This window comes from Monodon monoceros, unplaced genomic scaffold (genome assembly GCF_005190385.1).
Source record: "Monodon monoceros isolate NGI ecotype Baffin Bay Population unplaced genomic scaffold, NGI_Narwhal_1 Super_Scaffold_20, whole genome shotgun sequence".
Classification (NCBI taxonomy): Eukaryota; Metazoa; Chordata; class Mammalia; order Artiodactyla; family Monodontidae; genus Monodon; species Monodon monoceros.
In genome coordinates this window covers 51926064-51947149 of record NW_021703777.1, presented here as the reverse complement: position 1 = coordinate 51947149, position 21086 = coordinate 51926064, and positions in this window count along the sequence as shown.

Genomic DNA, 21086 nt, shown 5'->3' with positions numbered 1-21086 from the left:
TCATAAACTCCACTAAATCAAAATTTTAAAAACTAATGAAGAGAGGAGAGGTAGAGATGGTGATGGAGAGGAAGAAGGCAAATGATTTTCTTGAAATATTCTTATTGGGAGGTCGCATGATAGAACAGAAAGAGCACTGGCTAGAGAAATAGAAAAGCTGGGTTCTGTTACCAGCTCTACCACTTATTTGTTGGTGACCTTGGGAAAGAATTTAATATCTGTAGGGCAGTGTTTGCTCATTTCTGTAAATTAAGGCAATGGATCTCAAAAATCCCTGCCAACTGTTTTAAATAAAAGAAAAAAAAAAGTGTGCTGAATGTGGAGGGTCCTGAGTTCATTATATAATTACTATGCCTAATTCCCATCTTTCCCCACCCTCCTACTCTCTCCACTCCCCACACATCCTGGAAAAAATTTTCCAAAAATATATATGTATAAGAATGGCTTCAATCCAGTTGGGCTAAGAGTAGTTGCAATGTAAATGGGAGAATTCAATATGTTAACATTGGTAGTGAGTGAAACTTGTTTACGGTCAGATTACAGAACAGATGGGTCAAGGCTGCCAACAGCAACAGTGTGACTGGGGGTGGAGAATGACGGTGACATGAAGGAAATAGAGGGTCTTCTCAGAAAATAGATGATCCAACAGAGAGTAAAAATCAAAAAAGGTGGATAAGACTTCTAGTTAAACTCCTTGAATAGCTAGATAACCTCCTTGAATAGGGATTGGTGATTAGAAAAGTTTTGAAAGCCAATTGTAAGAATAGGAAAACAGAGTATATCTCTGGGAGCTGAACAGGGCTGTGTGCCAGAAAGGAGGTGATTCAGAGAGATTTCTAGGAATGAAGTTCCAGGAAAGAACCAATACTCAATTCAACTCAATAAATTCAACAAGGGTGTGTTAAGAGCCTACTTTATGCCAAGCAATATTCTTGCAGTAAAAGAAAATTTTAAACACGTAGCCTTATCCTCATGGAGCATTTTAGTAAGGACAGACCATAAGCAATACAAATTAAAAAATATACATATGAATTAGAAAAGTGCTAAGTGCTATGGGGATAAATAAAGCAGGAAAAGGCTTCTAGGGTGGGATTGGGTAGGTTGCAATTTTCAACAGGGCAGTAAGGACTGGAAGGTTTCAAGGAGAAGGTGGCATTTGAACAAAGACTAGAGGGGGTTGGGGGTTCCTATGGGTGAACATCTAGGGAAAGGTGCTCAAAGTGAAAGAGGAGGGAAGGGGGCAGGGCATAACCTTTGAAAGAATTACATAGCCCGAGGACATAAATGGATTAGAACCAAATGGGTCCAAGATGGCAGACAAGTCAACTTCCATTGTAACACATCAGCAAGCTAAATGACACACCCACAGGTGCCATGACAGTTCCAAGGCCGACCATAAGGATCAAAAAGTGGGCGGTGGCCTAATTCCTGGAAATCCCCACCCCTTCCTGAAATAGCTGGAATCCTCCTCCCACTCATTAGTCTATGAAATTACCCACCCCTATAAAAACTGACAACCCCATACCCTGGTGCCTTTCTCACCTTCTGAGATGGCACACACTCTGTCTGTGGAATGTGTTTCTCTCTAGATAAATCCACTTCTTACCTATCACTTTGTCTCTCACGGAATTCTTTCTGTGATGAGACATCAAGAACCTGAGTTTCATTATGTCCCGAAACCAGGTGTGTGATCTCAGTTGGAAGACCGTGAGTTTTGGCTGGGTTTGAGTCCCAGCCACGTGAGTTCAAGTCCCAATCAGGGTTCTGGCCAGGTTCGAGTCCTGGCCCTGTGGGTTCAAGTCCCAATCTGGGTTTAGGCTGGGTTCAATTCCCAATCTGAGGTGCACGGTTTCAAAAGCAGACATGCCCCATGTATTCTAGGTCGTACAAAGAGGCCAGAGTAGCTGGAATGGGGTGAGCAGAGGGGAGAGATATAGGAGATAAAGCAAAGAGCTGGTGTGGGGGAATGTTGGAAGGTCACTGCAAGGACATAAACTTTAAAGTTTAAGGAGCACCTGGGAAGCCAGGGGATGGTTTGAGCAGAAGTTTGACTTGATTGCCATAGGGCTTTGCGCTCAGTCTGGCCTGGTTGGTTACATAAACTTATTTGTATATAAGAAGGGCAAACATAAAACAGAACTGAGATCTCCAAATCAGTTCATTCTTCATTCAATTAACAAATAACTATTGACTGATCAAACATAAGCCTAAACTCTAGGGACACAACTGTGAGTATAACGCAGACCTACTATAAGAACTAAGATTTAGTGGGAGATGGAAATAAGAAAAGAGTCACACCTCAGATGTAACTTTCTTTATTATTCTGTAAGTAAACCTAACTTGCTCATGGGCCTCCATTTCCATGCAACAGGAAAAAAAAAAAAAGTTATTTATTCACTTGTACATTAAAAAACAAAAAACAGTTTTTCAATTTAGTTCAGTCTCTTTGGTTCTCCTTGGTTTGGGATCTTCTCCTCTCGGCGGGGTAAGCTTAAGTAACAGGAGAGAGGCAGCTCTTCCCATGTCGATCTGTTGTGTCCCAGAACCTCACCTTGGTCCTGCCTGTGAGCATCTCTCTTTCAGCCTTTTTCATCTGCAGTGTCTGAGTGCTGGCTGTTCTCTCATCCCTGTCAACATCAGTGGTCCCCCCACCACTGATGACTTGGTTTTGCCCTGGCCCTCATGAATGGTGCTGGTTCTCTGTGACTTTCCCATGACCTCCAACTGGACCCCATCTTTGGACTATTTACCTGCAAGCAAGTTAGTCCCAAACTTTCAGCCACATTCCACATATCCGTAAAGGACATACAAACACATCTGCATTTACTTCATTCTACTCACAGGCTTCAGGGAATCAAGGAGGGTACACTCGAACAATCACTTCATATTGGAGAGAAGCACTGCAAGACACCTCCACCCAGCCTCTCTGTGGAAAGCCAAGCACAAAGTCACTCTGCTCTGCAATCCCCCAAACCTTTCTGGCTTATCTCTTTTACCAAACCAAGGTGCAAACCCTAAGGTGGGGCAGGGAGTAGGCCCTACACCTGTTTCCATTCTTCAACTCTCCTCTCTCTCCCCAGCCCAGGCTGCTACCCCAGCTGAAATAAGGGCACTTATCTCCTTCTGTGAGATCAATGCCCTGATACAGTCTGCATTCTCTCTACTCAATACCTTGGTCTCAGTATCCCTTTACACTTTAAAAAAAACTGAGGTCCCCAAAGAGTTTTACATGGGTTGTATATATTAATATTTGATGTATTATAAATTAAAACAATTTAAAAATATTCATTTCCATAGGCAAAACATTCTCTGACATAAATTGTAGCAATATTTTCTTAGATCAGTCTCCCAAGGCAAAAGAAATAAAAGGAAAATAACAAATTGGACGTAATCAAACTTAAAAGCTTTTGCACAGCAAAGGAAACCATTAGCAAAACAAAAAGACAACCTACAGAATGGGAGAAAATATTTGCAAACCATGCAGCCGACAAGGGCTTAATTTCCAAAATATGCAAACAGCTCATATAGCTCAATATCAAAAAAACAGACAATCCAACCAAAAAATGGGCAGAAGACCTAAATAGATATTTCTCCAAAGAAGACATACAGATGGCCAACAGGCACATGAAAAGATGCTCAACATCGCTAGTTATTAGAGAAATGCAAATCAAAATCACAATGAGGTATCACCTCACACTGGTCAGAATGGTCATCATCAAAAAGTCTACAAATAATGAATGCTGGAGAGGGTGTGGAGAAAAATGAACCCTCCTACACCGTTGGTGGGAATATAAATTGGTGCAGCCACTATGGAGAACAATATGGAGGTTTCTTAATAAATTAAAAACAGAGCTACCACATGATCCAGCAATTATACTCCTGGGGATACATCTGGAAAAGACAAAAACTCTAATGTGAAAACATACATGTACCACAAGATTCACAGCAGCACTACTTACAATAGCCAAGACATGGAAACAACCTAAGTGTCCATCAACAGATGAATGTACAAAGATGTGGTACATATATACAATGGAATATTACTCAGCTATTAAAAAAAATGAAATTTTGCCATCTGCAACAACATGGATGGACCTAGAGACTGTCATACTAAGTGAAGTAAGTCAGACAAAGAAAGACAATATTATATGATATCACTTACTTAGGAGTATGGGATTAACAGATATGCACTACCATACATAAAATAGATAAGCAACAAGGATTTACTGTATAACACAGGGAACAATATTCAATATAATGGAAAATAATCTGAAAAAATATATACAAGTGAATCACTTTGCTATACACCTGAAACTAACACAATATTGTAAATCAACTATACTTCAATTGAAAGAAAGACAAAAATAAATAAAAATAAAATATTTATTTCCAAATTATTTTTAAACTAACAATACACCCATTACACATTAACATAACATACATAACATATTTCATAAAGAAAAAAAACCTAAATGGACAAATTCTTAGAAATGCACAACCTTCCAAGACTGAACCAGGAAGAAATAGAAAATATGAACAGACCAATCACAAGCGCTGAAATTGAAACTGGGATTAAAAATCTTCCAACAAACAAAAGCCCAGGACCAGATGGCTTCACAGGCGAATTCTATCAAAAATTTAGAAAACAGCTAACACCTATCCTTCTCAAACTCTTCCAAAATATAAAAGAGGGAGGAACACTCCCAAACTCATTCTACAAGGCCACCATCACCCTGATACCAAAACCAGACAAAGATGTCACAAAGAAAGAAAACTACAGACCAATATCACTGATGAACATAGATGCAAAAATCCTCAACAAAATACTAGCAAACAGAATCCAACAGCACATTAAAAGGATCATACACCATGATCAAGTGGGGTTTACCCCAGGAATGCAAGGATTCTTCAATATATGCAAATCAAACAATGTGATACACCATATTAACAAACTGGAGGAGAAAAACCATACGATCATCTCAATAGATGCAGAGAAAGCTTTTGAGAAATTTGAACACCCATTTATGATAAAAACCCTCCAGAAGTAGGCATAGAGGGAACTTTCCTCAACATAATAAAGGCCATATATGACAATCCCACAGCCAACATCATCCTCAATGGTGAAAAACTGAAACCATTTCCACTAAGATCAGGAACAAGACAAGGTTGCCAACTCTCAGCACTATTATTCAACATAGTTTTGGATGTCCTAGCCACAGCAATCAGAGAAGAAAAATAGATAAAAGGAATCCAAATAGGAAAAGAAGAAATAAAACTGTCACTGTTTGCAGATGACATGATACTATCCATAGAGAATCCTAAAGATGCTACCAGAAAATTACTAGAGCTAATCAATGAATCTGGTAAAGTAGCAGGATACAAAATTAATGCACAGAAATCTCTTGCATTCCTATACACTAATTATGAAAAATCTGAAAGTGAAATTAAGAAAACACTCCCATTTACCATTGTAACAAAAAGAATAAAATATCTAGGAATAACCCTACCTAAGGAGACAAAAGACATATATGCAGAAAACTATAAGACACTGATGAAAGAAATTAAAGACGATACAAATAGATGGAGAGATATACCATGTTCTAGGATTGGAAGAATCAACATTGTGAAAGTGACTCTACTACCCAAAGCAATCTACAGATTCAGTGCAATCCCTATCAAACTACCACTGGCATTTTTCACAAAACTAGAACAAAATATTTCACAATTTGTATAGAAACACAAAAGACCTGATAGCCAAAGCAATCTTGAGAAAGAAAAACGGAGCTGGAGGAATCAGGCTCCCTGACTTCAGACTATACTACAAAGCTACAGTAATCAAGAGAGTATGGTACTGGCACAAAAAGAGAAATATAGATCAATGGAACAGGATAGAAAGCTCAGCAATAAACCCATGCACATACGGTCACCTTATCTTTGATAAAGGAGGCAAGAATATACAGTGGAGGAAAGACAGCCTTTTCAATAAGTGGTGCTGGGAAAACTGGACAGCTACATGTAAAAGAATGAAATTAGAACACTCCCTAACACCATACACAAAAATAAACTCAAAATGGATCAAAGACCTCAATGTAAGGCCAGACACTACCAAACTCTTAGAGGAAAACATAGGCAGAACACTCTATGACATAAATCACAGCAAGATCCTTTTTGACCCACCTGTTAGAGAGATGGAAATAAAAACAAAAATAAACAAATGGGACCTAATGAAACTTAAAAGCTTTTGCACAGCAAAGGAAACCATAAACAAGATCAAAAGACAACCCTCAGAATGGGAGAAAATATTTGCAAATGAAGTAACTGACAAAGGATTAATCTCCAAAATTTACAATTAGCTCATGCAGCTCAATATCAGAAAAACAAACAACCCAGTCCAAAAAAGGGCAGAAGACCTAAATAGACGTTTCTCCAAAGAAGATATACAGATTGCCAACAAACACATGAAAGAATGCTCAACATCACTAATCATTAGAGAAATGCAAATCAAAACTACAATGAGATATCACCTCACACCAGTCAGAATGGCCATCATCACAAAATCTACAAACAGGGCTTTCCTGGTGGCGCAGTGGTTGAGAGTCCGCCTGCCAATGCAGGGGACATGGGTTCATGCGCCGGTCCGGGAAGATCCTATGTGCTGCAGAGCGTCTGGGCCCGTGAGCCATGGCCACTGAGCCTGTGCGTCCGGAGCCTGTGCTCTGCAACGGAAGAGGCCACAACAGTGAGAGGCCCGCGTACCACAAATAAAAAAAAAAAAATCTACAAACAATAAATGCTGGAGAGGGTGTGGAGAAAAGGGAATCCTCTTGCACTGTTGGTGGGAATGTTAATTGATACAGCCACTATGGAGAACAGTATGAAGGTCCCTTATAAAACTAAAAATAGAACTACCATATGACCCAGTAATCCCACTAGTGGGCATATACCCTGAGAAAACCATAATTCAAAAAGAGTCATGTACCACAATGTTCATTGCAGCTCTATTTACAATAGCCAGGACATGGAAGCAACCTAAGTGTCCATCAACAGATGAATGGATAAAGAAGATGTGGCACATATATACAATGGAATATTACTCAGCCATAAAAAGAAATGAAATTGAGTTATTTGTAGTGAGGTGGATGGACCTAGAGTCTGTCATACAGAGTGAAGTAAGTCAGAAAGAGAACAACAAATACCATATGCTAACACATATATATGGAATCTAAAAAAAAAAAAAAAATGGTCCTGAAGAACCTAGGGGCAAGATAGGAATAAAGACAGAGACCTACTAGAGAATGGACTTGAGGATACAGAGATGGGGAAGGGTAAGCTGGGATGAAGTGAGAGAGTGGCATGGACATATATACACTACCAAATGTAAAATAGATAGCTAGTGGGAAGCAGCCGCATAGCACAGGGAGATCAGCTCGGTGCTTTGTGACCACCTAGAGAGGTGGGATAAGGAGGGTGCGGGGAGGGAGACATGGGAGGGAAGAGATATAGGGACATATGTATATGTATAACTGATTCACTTTGTTATAAAGCAGAAACTAACACACCATTGTAAAGCAATTATACTCCAATAAAGATGTTAAAAAAAACCCTAAATTTTTCAAAACAAAATAATATTGGTAAAAGGAGCAGCATTGTTTCACATTTTTGCAAATCTTGTTCATATCTCCTGAATAGATTTTTTAGTTCAGGCTGCTATAACCAAAATATTATAGAAAGGGTGACTTAAACACCAGAAATTTATTCCTCACGTTTCTGGAAGCTGGGACGTCCAAGATTAAGGCACCAGTAAATTTGGGGTCTAGTGACCTAGTGTTGGTTTGCAGATGGATCCCTCCATGTCCTCACATGGTAGGTGGCGGGAGAGAGAGAGAGAGAGAAACACTCTTGTCCTGTCTCTTCTTTTAAGGGCACTAATCTCATCGTGAGGGCTGCACCTTCATAACCTAATTACCTCCCCAAAACTCCATCTTTGGGATTTAGGGTTTCAACAGATGAATTTGCGGGGGACACGGCATGCAGTACCTCAGTGTGACTCCATTTGGAGATAGAGTCTTTAAAAAGGTAATTAAGTTAAAATGAGGTCACTAAGGTAGGCTCTAATCCAATATAACTGGTATCCTCATAAAAAGAAAAAATTTGGACACAGACACACACAGAGTAAAGACCACATGAAGACACAAGGAGAAGACAGCCATCTACAAGCCAAGAAATCAACCCTGCCAACACATTGATCTTGGACTTTTAGACTCCAGAACCATGAGAAAATAAATTTATCTTGTTTAGGTCACCCAGTCTTGGTACTTGGTTACGACAGCCCTAGCAAACTAATACATTTATCATTCACTTCTTGTACATCACAGTGAAATCTGATCATATTCAGAATTTTCCCTTCCTTTTTGTTTTTTATAAATTTATTTTTACATTTGTTTTTATTTTTGGCTGCATTGGGTCTTCGTTGCTGCGTGCGGGCTTTCTCTGATTGCCATGAGCAGGGGCTACTCTTTGTTGCAGTGTGCGGGCTTCTTATTGCGGTGGCTTCTCTTTGTTGGGGAGCATGGGCTCTAGGTGCGTGGGCTTCAGTAATTGTGGCATGCGGGCTCAGTAGTTGTACCTTGTGGGCTCTAGAGAGCAGGCTCAGTAGTTGTGGTGCCCGGGCTTAGTTGCTCCACGGCATATGGGATCTTCCCAGACCAGGGATCGAACCCATGTCCCCTGCACTGGCAGGTGGATTCTTAACCACTGTGCCACCAGGGAAGTCATCTTTTTCCTTAAGATCAAGAAAAAGCGTATCATTGTCCACCAACTACTCTCTGTGAATAAGCATAGTGTGGATTATAATGTAAACACAATCTGCATACACAGCTGGTACCTCATTGAGCCCAATTTCATTTCCAAAACAAAGGGAAATTTGCTGTAAAGAAAAATATAAACCTCTGCCTTTCAGGATATAGAACACTAGCTTTGACTTTTTTTCCCCCTCAGTCTTTGTTCACTAAGATTAAAAAAATTCTTAGGTCTAGTCTCATGCAGGGTCACCCTATTACATTACTTTGGGGGTTCAGAGAAAGGAGAGTTCACATCTGGCCAGGGAATGGGGAGTTTTAGGCGTGGCATCCAAATCAGGCCCCTAAAGGTGAGAAAGACAGGAAGGAATTAACAGGCAGTGTACTCTAGCTCAAAATATAAGGTTAAGAAAATCAATGAAGGGACTTCCCTGGTGGTGCAGTGGTTAAGAATCCACCTCCCAAGGTAGGGGACATGGGTTCGATTTAGGGTTTCAACATATGAATTTGCGGGAGGTTCCCACATGCCGTGGAGCAGCTAGCCCATGCACCACAACTGCTGAGCCTGCACTCTAGAGGCCCCGAGCACAACTACTGAGCCCGCATGCCTAGAGCCTGTGGTCCACAAGAGAAGCCACCGCATTCAGAAGCCGGCACACCGCAACGGATAGTAGCCTCTGCTCTCCGCAACTAGAGAAAGTCCACACATAGCAACAAAGACCCAACGCAGCCGAAAATAAATAAATTAAATAAATAAATTTAAAAAAAAAAAAAAGAAAATCAATGAAATCTGGAAAGTTTAGTGTCTAAACCAATGAACATTTCATTAAAGCATGTATATGTGTAGGGAGGTGGTGAGTAAAGGCTTAAAAAAAGTATTCTAGAAACCAGTCATTGAAGATTATTATAGAGCTAAAGAATTTGGATATTAGCCCAAAAGGCAAGTACATTTCCACAACCAACTTGGGTCATTTGTTAAAAACAGAGTTTCCTGAGCCCTATTCACAAATAAGTAAATCAGAATCTCTGCCAAATAAGCCTCCAGAATGCACACTTGCAGCTAGCTCCCCATGTATTGTTTGCCACACTAAAATTTGAGAACCACTACATAAGTGGTTGGAAACTATTAAATGGTCCTGAAAATTTTTGAGCAAGGGAATCACCAAATTATGTCTATACTTTAGGATGACTAATCTAATGACAAAAGGTGGTATACATATAATAAAGGAAACATTATAGACAAGGCAGGAGATAGGTTTAGGAGGCTGAATCAAGAAACAATGAAGGCTGGGATAAGGGTGGATATAAAGCGCTCTATCTTGTCATATAAAACACAGGACAGAAGTAGAAATCTAGGATTTTATAACAATAATATCTAAGAGGATGAAAGAAAGGACAGCTCTAGGAAGACTAGGGTTGTAAGCCTAAGTAGCTTAGGTACTTAGAGGTAAGGTAGTCATAAGGAAAATCTTGCTGGGCATTTAACAGTGGATTCAGACTGGGACATGTTGAGTTTGAGATCCTGGTAGGACACCCAGAGCAAGATATTCAACAGTTGGTCTGAACTATAGACTGGAGTCCAAGAGTGAAGTAAGAGCTCAAAACACAGATTCAATATTTTTCTGGATAGAGATGATGGTTGAAGCAATGTGGGTGGGTAACACTTGGCTGTTGTCTAGCCAACACAGGCCCTAGGGGAAAGTCACACAGAATCAGTGAACTTAATGAGAATATAGAAGTTAGAAATTGAAATTGTATTACTAATGATATCATTTCTTGTATTGTTAAGTTTATGATAGTTTATATTATGATCTGTAACTAAAATTACACCTCTGGGCCTTTTATATAGATTTGTTTTAAAACTAAAAACAAACAGCCCTTAAAATGTAATTATAATGAATACCATAATTTTCAGTGTAGAATCAAGTAGCATAACAGCCAAAGAAATGTGTGACTTGAGGCATATTGATCCTTACTATCCCCAGTATCTTCTGTGTTCATCTTTGCAATTTTTTTTTTCAGGAGTACATTCTCAGTTTTCTTCATATGATGTCCATTGCTCATAAACTTTTTGAGTGTTTTCATCTTGACAGTCTATCTTACCTTCACTTGATTGTGTGGCTGGATATAGATTTTAAGTTCAAAAATCCTTTTATCTCAGACTTGGAAGGAATTCCCTTTGTCTTACACTTCCCAGTATTGCTGATGAACTGTCTGAAGCTGATTCTTGTTCTTTTGTAAGGATCTTTTTTTATTTCTCTCTGAAAGCTTTTAGGATTTCCTTTTTATCCTTAAGAGTTCAGAAAGTGTTATCAAAATGTTCCTAGATGTTATCTTTAAAAATTTCTTTCTCCTTGGCTCTTAGAGGATTCTTTCAATCTGAAGACTCTTCAGCTCAAGAAAATTGTCTTTATTGTTGTTTTTCTCCTTTCCACTGGTCTGTTCCTTCCTTACGGAATTTCTATTAATGCTGTACTTTCTGAATCTATCTACTATGTCCCTTAACTTGTCAATCATATTTCTCATCTCTTTATTTTATTATTTATCTCTATCTTTCAAATTGCCAATTGCTTTTTCAACCATGTCCTTTCTAGTATTTATCACATCTACTGAATGTTTAAATTTCTAGTATCTGTCTTATCCTCTGATTGCTTCTTTTTTTTTTTTCTTTCACTGATAGCCATGCTTTTGTTTTATGGATTGAATTTCTTCTTTTGTACTTCTAAAGACACTAACTGGATTTTTTTTTTTAATTTTAAAAATATTTTCTTCTCTTATCTGAATTGTTTCTGTCTCTTCCAGGATGGTTGTTGTGTTAGTTCATCCTGATCTATCTTTTTCAGGCTATATTTTTTTCCTCCTTGTACAGGTTTCTTCTGCAGTTTGGTTCTTCTATCTCCCTAAAAATCCTTTCATTTGAAGATGAGGGTGGGTTTCACATAAGGGCATGGCATTTGTCAATAGGCAGGCTTCTCTGTAGGGTGGATATCCCGGGAACCAACCAACAGGGAGACAGGGCTGCCATTTGACAAAATAAGTACATAAAGTATTCTAGCATTTTATACCCATGGATGCAGCTGCCTGTCCTTTAAACTTTCCTCTGTATCTATTTTTGAGGACCCGAGCTCTGTTCTACTTCTTTCTCAGGGTACAATACCCAAACCAGGAACCTGTTCAAGAATTTGCTCCATAATATTGATATACTGTACCTGGCATTTAATAGAAACAATGAAATTACCTTGCTGATTATTATTACTATTATTATTACTATGACAATTTTTAGAGTAGTTATAGATTTACAGAAAAATGAAGTGGAAAGTACAGAGAATTCCCATATGCCCCCTTCCCTCCTAATACACCAGCGTTTCCTCTATTATTAACATTTTGCATTAGTATGGTATTTTTGTTACCATTGATGAACCATTACCTTGCTTTTCTTTCTTTTTTTATAAATTTATTTATTTTATTTATTTATTTTTGGCTGTGTTGGGTCTTCACTGCTGCATGCGGGCTTTCTCTAGTTGTGGTGAGCGGGGACTACTCTTCGTTGCAGTGCGTGGGCTTCTCATTGCAGTGGCTTCTCATTGCAGAGCACGGGCTCTAGGCACATGGGCTTCAGTAGTTGCGGCACGTGGGCTCAGTAGTTGTGGCTCACGGGCTCTAGAGCACAGGCTCAGTAGTTGCGGCGCACGGGCTTAGTTGCTCCGCAGCATGTAGGATCTTCCTGGACCAGGGATCAAACCTGTGTCCCCTGCATTGGCAGGCGGATTCTCAACCACTGCACCACCAGGGAAGCCCCAACCTTGCCTTTTTTTATTGAGGTATAATTGACATGTAACAATATATTAGTTTCAGGTGTACAATATAATGATTTGATATTTGTATATATTGCAAAATGATCTCCACGATAAGTCTGGTAAACATCTCTGTCACCATACATAGTTACAATTTTCTTTTCTTGTGTTGAGAACTTTAAGATTTACTCTCTTAGAAACTTTAAAATGTACAATACAGTATTATTAACTATAGTCACCATTCTGCACATTAGCTCCCCAGGACTTATTTATTTTATAACTGGAAGTTTTTACCTTTTGACCCCCTTCACCCATTTCACCCGCCCCCACACCCCCCACCTCTGGCAACTACCAATCTATTCTCTGTATCTATGGGCTTTGTTTTTGTTTTAGATTTGTTTTTGATTCCACATATTAATTATTCCCTGCTTTGCATATAGGCATCATGTCTTCTCTGATTCAGACCTTTCAATACATAATGATTATATATATTATAATATATACATAGAGATTATATCTATATTATATATTATGTATATTAGATTATATATTATATAGATACATACATTCTTTAAAAATAATAGATATATATACTGAATTTATTTTGCTTTATTATAAATTTAGCATAAAATAATATTGATATTATAACAATAATTAATAATGCGTCCTTGAGCTTACACATTCTAATGTCCTTTCCGCTCACAATAAAAGTTAGTAAATCATTAAGTCCTTTGGATCCAGGGGCCTGATAAGTACCAACTTAAGCCAAGAGAATGGGTCTAATAGGTCAAATCAAAGATAATTTTACTGAGAAAGTAGCTGTTGTGCACTTACTAGATGCCTAGGCATAAGATGGACATTATTGGAAGATACAAAGAATTGTAAAGAATCATCCTTATTTTGGCACATGTATGGGTTATTTTCCTAATCAAATGTAAGCTTCTTATAGGAGGTTACTGGGTCTTATATATCATTTGTATTTCACAGTTCTAAGCATTAGGCAATAAACCACTCAGCACCTGTTTGTACACAGTTTTCCATTAGAAATGGCATATTCTACCAGTCCTTAGAATGGCTTTCCTTAGTTGTGAATCAACTGCAAATAATCACAAAACATTTGAAATTTAAACCAATTAGAACTACTAATTAGGAAAGAAAGTAAACTGAAAGAACATTTGGATTGCACTTTATAATGTGCAAAATTCAAATCAAAGTAAGTAGAAAAAAAGAATCTGTTACTTTTTTGACATTGTCTTGGCAATGACTTCTTGGATATGACACCAAAAGCATACATAATAAAAGCAAAAATAAACAAGTTGGACTACCTCAAACTAAAAATCTTCTGCATAGCGAACAAAACAATCAACAGAATGAAAAGGTAATCTACAGAATGGGAGAAAATATTTTCAAACCATATGCCTGATAAGAGGTTAAGATTCAAAATATATAAAGAACTCATACAACTCAATAGCAAAAAAAAGGGCAAAGGACTTGAGAAGACAAATGGCCAACAAGTATATGAAGATGCTCAATGTCACTTAATCATCAGGAAAATACAAATCAAAATCACAATGAACTAGCACCTCTTACCTCTTAGAATGGCTGTTATCAAAAAACAAAAGACAACAAGTGTTGACAACAACGTGGAGAAATTGGAACCCTTCTACACTATTGGTAGGAATGTAAGAAGGTGCAGCTGCTATGGAAAATGATATAAACTCTCCTCTCATCCAAATTAACCTGGAGTGTCCTATCAACTTATGGTGGTTTAAACATAAGAAGCAAGGCACTGCAACACCTGATAAGTCATAGGTATTTTAAAGAGGCTCAGATTAATGAATTTATCTAATCTATTGTTATGTGGCAGAAAAAAATGCTGAGGAAAAAGAGAATAATAAATGTAAAAGGCTGTAAAGGATGTAAAAGACAGAGCCAAAGGAGAATATATTTCGCATGGGTTGCCAATAGTAAAAGCAACATTGAGACAAAGGGGTTGAGAAAATAAAGGGAAAAATAAGGGCAAGTTGTTTTTACATTGCGAACTAGGGAATGGTTTTATAAAACAGCATTTGGCAGTTTTACAAAGTAAGCATAGTTATACCATACAACCCTGGCATCACATTCCTAGGTATTTGACCAACTGAGTTGAAAACTTATGTTCACACAAAACCTGCACACAAATGTTTATATTAGCTTTATTCATAATTGCCAAAAACAGCAACCAAATGCCCTTCAGTATGTGAATGGATAAACAAACATAGATGCATCCATACAATGGAGTTTTGTTTACAAGTAAAACAATGTATCTATCAAGCCACCAAAAGGCATGTAGGAATCTTAAATGCCTATTTCTAAGTGAAATGAGCCAGTCTAAAAAGGTTACATACTATATGATTCCAACTACATGACATTCTGAAAAAAGCAAAACTATAGAGAACATAAAAATATCATTTTTTGCCAGGGGTTCAGGCAAAGGAGGAGGTGGTTAAATAGGCAAAACACAGGGAATTTTTAGGAAAGTGAGGCTATTCTGCATGATATTGTAATGGTAGGTACATGACACTACACATTTATAAAAACCTATAGGAATTCACGGTACAAATAGTTAAATTATACGTATGCAAACTTTTACAGAACTATTTAGGTCAGAGTATCTCCGGGTGGAATGCAGAATGTGACAAAACAATCTAACTATATTAGAAATGCATCAAACAACCTCACTGAAGGGGGTGAGAGAGATATGGGTGCTGACCCAAGAATGAGTGGAGTCTATAAGACTAAAGGCAAAAGAAACGGTATATAAGCAGTGTACTCTAGCTGATTGTTTCCTATGAGGATATAAATTAACAACTCTGAAAATGCTATACGTGTTTACTGGAACTGAACAATTGGTGACAGCCAGGCTCTTCATTGTCCTAATGAGAGCTTATAGATAAACAAAGGGAGAAGGCTAGAATGATCCATGTGGTAATGGATTAGAGTTGGAGACATCAGTATGAACTCATGTTTAGCTTAATACCATACAAATGGTTATGTATAGAAATATTTGTAGACATGTGTATGTACACAGGTTAGTATACATACATATATTATACTGCTCTATAAGCTGAGAGGGCTTATAAGGAGCAACATCTGGTAGTAATGAGTACCTCTAGCACCCAGATTTTGTCTTCTACTACCATTCTCTAATAAGAGGAACCAGGGTTCCTTGGAGAAATGGCTAATACTAGGACTAGGACAATACAAGATGAGCCTGGAGCATCTCACAGTGCCAGAAAGTAATAAAGTGCTAAAAAATAAAAACCAACAACAAAAAAACCCATAAAATAAAACTCACAAAGATGTCAAAGAGACACAGGAACAACCTGAAGGACCTCCAAGAGCTGAAGCTAGAGTAATTTGAGCAATAAAATAAAGTAATATTTGGTTATAACCTAAAGTATAAAGTAAATATCCATTGAGTCCATACAGATATATTTGAATAAATGAATAAACATGAGAGAAGGGACAAATCTCCCATGAAGAGGAATTCCTAGTAATTTATGTAGGTATTCCACCCTCAAGGAAGGGAGCATTAACTCCCCACTTCTTAAGTACGGGCAGCCTAGTTACATCACTCCAGAGACTACAGTATGGAAAGGGAAAAAAGGAACTTCATCTCAGAGAAACACGACATAGGCTACCTCAGCCTGGTGATTAGGTCAACATCAACAGTGGTAAGTCATGTTGAGAGTATGACTTGAAATTATATGATGAAAATGGCATTTTACCTCTGTGTTCTTCCTCCCAAAAACCCATAACTTCAGTATAACCATGAGAAAAATATCAGAGAAACTTCAAGAGGCATTCTACAAAATGTCTTACTAGTACTCCTCAAAACTGTCAGGTTCATCAAAAACAAGGAATGTCTGAGAAACTATCACTGTCATGAGGAGCTTTAAGAAAATCTTACAACTAAATGTAATGTGATAACCTAGAAGGGGCCTTTGAAAACAAAAAGGACATTAGGTTAAAATTAAGGAAATCTTAATAAAATTTAGATATTAGTTAATAATAATGCATCAACATTGTTTTATTAATTGTAACAAATACACCAAAATAATAAAGGAAACTCAGTGTGAAGTGAGCACAGAGAACTCTCTGTACTATCTTCATAACTTTCCTGTAAACCGAAAACTTCTAAAATTTTAAAAGTTTATTGAAAAACAGTTAATAAAAGACTATTTCAAATTCCATTGGGCTGTAATACAAAGGGCTCACATTCTTCTCACATGGAAGTTTGATTCCTTACACTAAACAAAGAACTCTCAGCTTTTGAGACACTGGAGGCAAAGGGAATATGGAATGTCTATTGGAGGAGGAAAGTCAAAAAAAATCAGTCATATCCTAATCTCCAGTTGCAGAATCAAGGACAGAATATTTCTTCCTTAATGTATCATTCATGAATTTCATATTAACTGTCATCCCCTCTCTCTGCACTCTTTACCTTCAAAGTACATATATTTGATGCCCTGTTGGTAATTAACATTACCACTTAATCCTTGAATTGCAGAATATTGAGATAGGGTCACTATAGCACTGAAGGAAGAATTGAGATCACCTAATTAGACTGTGTTCCTTTGGAGAGGAAGAGTGTACTTATATTATGAACAATTACATTGATTGGAATAATTTTGGAAGTTTACATCTAGGAAGGTGGATATACTTGCCTATTAGGCAGCCGAAAATTAGGTTGTAGTGCACATATATTTGAGTTTTAGCTATTTCCTTGATTTCCAAAAGCCCAAATAATTGTGGTCTCTCTGCCACTGGGTGTGGTCTTGGCAGTTTTGAGCATTCAATGGAAGCTTATGAGAGAGTTGAAGGTAAGATGGATGGAGTAGCAGCAATGGTGGCAGTGGTGGTGGGAGCAGTAGAAGCATCAGTAGTGGAAGAGATTTTATTTAGCTCCATGCTTAGTCCAGGTATTATCCTTTACTGACCCTAGTTCACCAACTCTATTATTTCCAAGCACTATCATCTACCCGCTACCCTTCTAATCAATTCCTCTTCTGTTTTATGAGAGTTTCCATTTCTTTTTTTTATTATTATTATTATTTTTTTTTTTTGGCTGCGTCGGATCTTAGTTATGGCACGCGGGCTCTTTGTCGCCGCGCACAGGCTTCTCTCTAGTTGTGGCATACAGGCTTCTCTCTAGTGTGGCATGTGGGTTTCCTCTCCTCTAGTTGTGGCGCATGGGCTCCAGAGCACATGGGCTCTGTAGTTTGCGGCACACGGGCTCTCTAGTTGAGGTGTGCAAGCTCAGTAGTTGTGCTGCACAGGCTAAGATGCCCTGTGGCATGTGGGATCTTAGTTCCCCGACCAGGGATCAAACCTGTGACCCCTGCATTGGAAGGCGGATTCTTTACCACTAGACCACCAGCAAAGTCCCTCCATTTCTTTTAACAAAAAATATATTTTCTATGTTGTTGTAAAATAAATAAAGATGAATGATATATATAGATGTAATTATATATACATCATATACACATGTATGAATATATATGGAAAAAAAGAAGGCACAAGAAACATCAAGGAAAGTTATTTAGCTGCAATATGAGTTTCGCATGCGAGTATATTGCATTTTTTTCTAAACCCTAAATATATGTGCTTGTTATATAGCAGATCCTTCTTCTTTTTCTCTTTATCCATCCAGTATCACTTGTCTGTCTGGATTGTGTGCCAGTGTTCCACAGCCCATCCCTGCCAGAAAGGCATTTGCAGAGATATAAGTTGTCAGCTCTGGGTGCCTCTAAGTATGTGCCTTTCCTCTAAAAATTCTATTTTCAGTTGACAGTATAGCACTTTCATCTTGTTTCCTGTCTGAATTAAAGGGGAAAAGAAGACCTAGATAATCTCAGTTGACATAACCTGTGCTGCTTAACAAATTAGTTCTCAGGAAAATTAATGATGCATCCAGCCATAGGCAAGCTATTTGGATTCCTCCTTTTCCTACAGTGATAAAATAAATGAACAATGGATGTTTTCTAAGCAGCAGCTGACAAATTTATTTGTTTGCAGAAAACAGACTTTAAAACACTTACTCATGAGGTCCCATTTCCAACATTAGTACTCATATCAACATAGGTTGGTCAAGGTCCAACTAAGTTTAATATTCAGAAGAGATGGCTCATTCACACACATCCATGATAGCTGTTAACACCAAGGAACTAGTTACAATCTTATGTCTAAAACTAGCATAATGTCCTCTCAAGTAAAGCACTGGTGGTAATGTCTTTCATAGACTGATCCAATAAAAATAGAAGAAAAAAAAAAAGTTAAAATCAAGAATCAGAATTCTTTTCTAATATTTCTTTCCTTTTCTTTCTACTTTATGTTATAGTTAAGGTACTGCATTTTAAAATTATGTATATTATAGACTATATTATTAATTTTGTTTCAAGGTATTAAAGGAGCAAAACAAAATATTTGTTATGGAAATGGGGCTTTCGGTCTTATACAGTTTTTTTTCAGATTTACTGAGGTATAATTGACAAATAAAAATTGTATACATTTAAAATATACAACTTGATGTTTTGATAGACTTAATACATTGTGAAATGATCTCTGTAATTAACTAATAAACATATCTATCATCTCATATAGTTACCATTATCTTTTTTGTGAGAACACTTAAAATCTACCCGCTTAGCAAATTTCCAGTATACAATACAGTATTGTTAACTACAGTCACCATACTGTACATTATCTCTTTAGAAGGAAGGAGGAGGGATGGAGAGAGGCTGGGAGAGGGGAAGAGAAGTGACAGAGACTGTGTGTGCCCCACAAAGCCTAAAATATTTACCATCTGACCCTTTACAGAAAAAGTCTGCCTATACTGTCCTTGTTATAAAGTTTCTGATTTCCTTCAATAAAGTTGTTTCTAGACTACCTCATTTACTCCTACTCAGCAGTTTCAATTTACAATCCTGGAATTTCTTGAAGCTATTTATTTTCATTAATTTGGTTCATATCATAAAAATTATGAGTAAGAATTGCTAGAACATACTCTAACATCAGAGAGGTGATACTTTTACTAATGTAAAATTCTCTTAAAGAGAAGAAAAAGCTAAATGTTGAAGAAATAAAGAACAGAACACGTGTAAAAAATAACATCATTACCAGTTGCTCAAAAAAATGAAATGCTTACATGAAAATCTAACACAACATGTACATGACTTGTATGCTGAACATACACAATGCTAATGAAATAAATAAAAAACATCTAAATAGATGGAGATACAGTGTTCATGGATTGAAAGACTCAACATAGTAAAGATGTCATATTTCCCCAAAACAATGTAAGGTTTAATACAATTTGTATCAAAATCTCAGAAAAATTATTTGTTGATATAGACAATTTTATTCCAAACATATATATGAAAAGGCAAAGGAACTAGAATAGCTAAAATCATTCTGAGAAAGAAGAACAAAATGGGAAGAGCCACTCTATCTGATTTCAAGACTTATTATGTAGATATACCAACAAAGACCATGTGGTATTAACAGAGGGGTAGATACAATGGATCAATGACACAGAATACAGAACCCAGATCCATACAAATATGCTGAACTGATCTTTGACAAAGGTGCAAAAGCAATCCAATGGAAGAAAGATAGCCCTTTCAAAAATGGTGCTGGAGCAACTGGATATCTACAGTCAAAAAAATGAATTTTGACCTAAACCTTAAACGTAAAATGTAAAACTATAAAACTTTTAGAAGATAACATAGGAGAAAATCTTTCGGAGCTAAGGATTGGTCAAGAGTTTGTGTGAGGAGTGACATTAGCATACAGTGTGATAAAATAGGAAGTCCCCATTCATAGTCTCTCTCAGCAACAATATTTTGGCAGCCATCCATAGGAAAAAATAAGTGGCTTTGTGGGAGCTTTGAGATCTGGGTAGGAGATTATGAAACCCCAATGGAATCCAAGACCAAAGACGGCTGTCTTGCGAAGTCACACCCAGGTCCAGGTGGTAGACTTGCTCACCATGGTCCTGGCTACAGGCAAAACTGCCCTGCCCCCTGCAGACCCAGCTACAGCCCTGTTTGGACTTGTTCCTGACACCAACCCATGCCCACGATAAGAGGCCCACCAATCTTGGTCCCGGCTGTGGACCCTGAAGCAAGTGGACACTGAAACAGTCAGTGACCAGGCTCCAGCGCCTCTTAGCCATGGTCCTGCCTAGGGACCAAGTGGGAGACAAGAGTATCAATGCCCCAAGGCAGGTCCTCCAACACTGGTTCAACTGAAAATCCTGAAACAGCCCTGTAACTCAGCTTCAGCCTTTCTCAGCCACAGGACTAAAGAAATTGAGGAAGACACAAATAAATGGAAAGATATCCCTTCTTCATGGATTGGAAGAATTAATATTGTTAAGATGTCCATACTACCCAAAGCTATCGACAGATACAATGAAATCCCTTTCAAAATTTCAATGGCATTTTTCACA